The sequence below is a fragment of the Electrophorus electricus genome, chromosome 7 (genome assembly GCF_041902795.1).
Source record: "Electrophorus electricus isolate QZ-2024a chromosome 7, ASM4190279v1, whole genome shotgun sequence".
Taxonomy (NCBI): Eukaryota; Metazoa; Chordata; class Actinopteri; order Gymnotiformes; family Gymnotidae; genus Electrophorus; species Electrophorus electricus.
The window spans coordinates 31,312,501-31,317,500 of record NC_137503.1 but is presented as its reverse complement, the minus strand read 5'-3'; positions in this window follow the sequence as shown (position 1 = coordinate 31,317,500).

Genomic DNA, 5,000 nt, shown 5'->3' with positions numbered 1-5,000 from the left:
GCACGGCACAATGAGTCTTCCCGTTTTATAGAGGAGAAATTCCGCTGACTTATCGGCTCCCCACACGCCGCACTGCCTTGGGAAGGAGAACGGTTTGGCAGACATGGTGCGCCTTGATTGGAGGCATCCCTGGTGCAAAATGATTCCTGAGAGCAGGTGTCATTTATCGGGAGATGTCATGCTCTCCTGTGGTTTGTTCTGGCTGACAACCCAGGAACTCAAGCTACTATCATGTGATAGTCTTTTTAGAATTATATGGTCATCAGGGGTGGCTTAAAGATTGAAAGATTGATTTAATTGTCAGCCCCTTTTTATGGATCTGTCCTTTGCTTCTTGTGTTCAGCTTTGTTGAGTTTTATTGAGACATTACGATGGCTTCAGCAGGTTTTTCAAAAATAAAACAAGACAATTGTGCATTTCTGTCCCCTGAAAGTTCCACACTCTGTGATATCTAACACTCTGTATCTTCTTTATTATGTCTTTCAGTGGCCAGGTTTCAAACAAGCCACTGTGGCTTTTCCACGGAGACTTCTACACTCTACGTGCAATGTGAATACATTTATATTTACATTTACGGCATTTGGCAGACGCTCTTATCCAGAGCGACTTACAAAAGTGCTTTGTCATTTACTCATAGGATACATCCTAGCCAATATATTAGGTTAGAGTCCAAGATACCAATGAACTAGAATACTGTAGAAATACAGGGATCAGTGCAGATGGCTAGAACAACAAAAAACATAATCTAAGACAACGACAGTGCAATAAATAAGTACTAGAGTTTGTTAGTCAGCATCAGTGTAATAAACAATACCCTACAATACAATAAGTACTAGAGTTAGTCAACATAGGGTCAGTGGTCACTTAAATAATCCACGAATAGATGTCCGGACAGCAAACGGAAGTTCCAATGGAAAAGCTCGGGCTAAGAGCCGCAAACGATGCTCCAGCGAGGAACAGCGGGTGTTTATTTGCTCACACTGCAGGCTGGACTTGAGGTTGAACAACGTGAGGAGGTTGAACCCAGAGTTGAATCCAGCGACCACGGCGGGCTTGCGGATGTACGGCCTGAGCGAGATGGAGAGAGCGTTTTCCCTCTTTTTACTTGTCTGGAACTTTCTTTTCTTTTGAGCTCAGCAGGTACAGTTGAAGCCATCTACTAATCCACATTTCAAACATTCCAACAGGGGGCCTCTAAGAGAGAGACATCAGAGAGCGAGAGAGCGAGAGAGGAAGAGAAGGAGAGAGGGAGCTCAGAGCTGAAAGACAAAGGAGAGGAACCCACGCAGAGAAGACTCCTGTCCCAGGATAAGGAAAGTGTTGCGACGTTTAGTGAAACGGAGGAAAAAGTAAATTTTTTTTTTTTGGGTGGCAAGAATTAAGTTTATCAATAAGGCACTGAATATCTGTTGGCATGGCAACGGCATGCAGATGCTGGCTTCTGGGCCTCCGCTGGTCAGAGTTCAAGGTTCCTTGGCTGCTTGCCATACTGTTCAGTGAGGAGGTGAAAACACTCATTCAACAAGCCTTCACCGAGGTCCCAATAAGATGTGCCCTGCTGTACCAAAATAGGCCACTGAATGCATGCTGCCTAAACACTATATAACCAAAAGTATGTGGACACCTGACAGTGACACCTATATGCGCTTGTTGGACATCATGCCATTTCATAACCATTGGTATTAATATGGAACTGCTCCACTCTTCTGGGAAAGCTTTCCACAATGTTTTGCAATGCTGCTCTGGGAATTTGCGACCATTCAGTCAAAAGAGCGTTTGTGAGTTCAGGCGCTGTTGTTGAACAAGAAGGCCTGGCTCGCAGTTGACATTCCAGTTCATCTCAGAAGTATTCCGTAGGGGTGAAGTCATGCCTCTAGGCCAGCGGCGTTTATTTACAGCAAACTCACCAAACCACGATTTCATGGACCACAAAGCTGAAAGCATATCATTGTGTAAAATGTCTTTGCATGTTATAGCATTAATATCACCCACAACTTGATCTAAGGTGCCCAAATCCCCGCAAAAACAGCTCCACCCCAATTACCCCCTCTGCAAGACTTTACCGTTGGCCCTGCACATTCCGAGAGCAGGTGGCGTTTTCCTGGCGTCTACCAAACCCAAATCTGTCCATGAGATCACCAGATAGTCAAGCGTGATTCATCCCTCCAGAGACCACCTTACCAGCACTCCAGAGCTCCTCCAGCTGACAGAGAATGTTGTGTTTAGTGAGACTCGTGTGCAGCTGCTCAGATATGGAAACCTGTTTCATGAAGCTCCTGACACACAGCGTTGATGTTGCTTCCGGAGGCGTTTTGTAGGCAGTGTTTATGCGCTACACGCATCGGCGGTCTAAGGCTCCACTCCTTGTTGCTCCTAAATGCTCTGTTTTCTGTTGTTGCTCCTAGATGCTCTGTTTTTCACAGTAATAGCACTTGTAATTGACCAAAGTAGAGCAGGCAGGGCAGACAGACACCTTATGAGCTCATCAGTATGACCCAGTCTTCTTCCAGAGTGTGTCCATGTAGATGGCATGTCTATGTGCCTATGTGGCTATAGCACCAGAGCGTAGTCTTAAGAAAGGTTGTCCCTCATATTGTATAGTATTCTTGCACTACCAGTGAGTACCTTCAAGTGTATAACACAGAGTCTTTTTTTTCTTCCTTAATGTCCAAGTGGTTTTCAGGACCTTATGAACAAGGTAATGTATCTTTATAGTACTATAGCTTAGTTTACATGTGAGTAATGACACACAGTGTGTGTCTGTTTGCATATTTTTATCTGCAGATGGATCAACGCCAGGGTCTGGCCGCTAGCTCTCGTGCAGCAGGGGTGTGGGCCACTTGTTTTGTGGTTGCTCACACGTTCCGACACTCCATTCGATGACGTATTTGTGCTCTGCTACTCCACAACCTTCACCTCTTTCTCTCTCTCTCTCCCTCTGAGATATATGGCTGAGCTGTTGCGTCCAGGCACTCGGGCCAAATAAGAGTATTTTGGCAGCGAGGACTGTGGCCACAAGAGATTCGTGTGCTGACCAGGGGCTGTAAATATGGGCTGAGCGAGCGCGGATTGTTTATGCTGGCCAGCTCATCACTCTGAGAGCGAGCGAGGAGGAGTGGTCGGAGCATCGTCTCGGTGATTAAGCACCAAACCGACGCAGAGCTGTGCACCCAGCGGTGTGAAATCCCAGCGGTCCAGAAACTGTACCAGATCTTTCCAATCGCTTCACAAACTCAGGAGAGTCTGGGGAGCAGGGGGAAGTGATGTCATCGCTCTGGTGTTTGTAAGCTTTGCTTGACCCTGTGCTTTGCCTGTGTTGTGAAAGAGACTGGTGAAAAAGATGTGTTGAGAAATTAATTAAGGAAAGTGAGATAGTGGCAATAGGCAGACACTACGACTATAGTCGGATTGACCTTGCATACGCCATGCATTTATTTCAAAGAAATGCAATCTGAAAAAGCTAAAAATATTTGTTTTGTTTTGTTTGTTTTTTTTAAAGAAAAAACTTTTTTATACAAAAGTATGTCCCTTAATACCCATATAGACAGTCTTGTGTGGCATGTTTGAGTGTTTAGAAACATAAGTGCTTATAAATGGAGCATTCATAAGTGTTTATAAAACACTATAGTGTTTTAGTGTTTGGTCTCATCACTTATGTTAGTGGGTAGGCAGAGACAGAAATCAGTCCACATGAAAGCTAGACCGAGCCAGTTCAGGGCTCCGCTGTCTCCTCAAAGCTTCTGCTCCCTGGTATGCTGAGATGAGGTGAGACACAGAGGTGCAGAGAGAAGGAGACATGTGCTGATAGACAGCTGGTGTTGGCACTGGTAAAGACTGGATCATCGCATGCTAACTCTGAGTGTTCAAACCCACGAACCTTGGCTGACGAAAGCGCTTTCTCCCCTGCTTCACACGCTTGCTCCTGCACCACCTGCATCTGTGGAAAGTTCCACTGGAATTCTGCTCATTTAGACAAAATGTGACTCTTGTCCATCTAAAAAAAAAAAATAGGGCTTGTTTGTGGAATTAGGAAACAGAAAGAGAGGACCGTTAACACTCCCAGAGATTGTTGTTTAGAGGACCAGTTGCACACCCCTTTATAATTTAGGGGAAGAAATAAACGCCTGGTCAAAAATAAATGGCGAAATAAATATATATTTAGTGGTGGTGGTATTTGTTAATGCTAATTTTACACTCCCCTGTTCGTCCATAAGTGTGTGTTGTGAGAGGGAGCTACACATAGAAGTTGGAGAGGTGTTGAGTGACCCACTGTAGTTTTTATTTTGAGGTCACAGGGACAAAGGTCAGGTTAGGAATCATTTCTTTCTCTTATTCTCTTGCCTGAAGAACAATGTTATTATACATTCATACACACACACGCGCACACACACACACACACACACACACACACACTCGCACACACACTCGCACTCGCACACGTGCACACACACACACACACACACACACACGCACACACACACACACACACTCGCACACACACTCGCACTCGCACACGTGCACACACACACACACACACACACACACACACACACACACACTCGCACACATGCAAATTGTCTTTCCATATATTTTGTACCAAAAATGTCTGATTTCACAAACTCTGTGAAGTGTATGGGCGAATCTATGTGTGTATGTGTGTGTGTGTGTGTGTGTGTGTGTGTGTGTTTGTGTGTGTGTGTGTGTGGGCTTGTTAGTTAGCATGAAGAATGGCTGTCTATAATCTTCCAGTATAATCCAGGAACACCACACATTTTGCTCATGCAGATCTGTAGCTCTTTTTATGTGATATGTGTTTATGTGATAAAGAGTTCCCATAATCTCTAACACCTAGACATCTGTTTAATCTCGCTTAATGCAGGGCATTTCAACATTTATTTTGGTTAAATCCTTTTTTTTTTTTTTTTTTGGACACAGTATGAATCAGTTCAATACAATGTTTTGCATGTCTAACTGTGTAGTGGTTGGTTTTGGATGTGTGG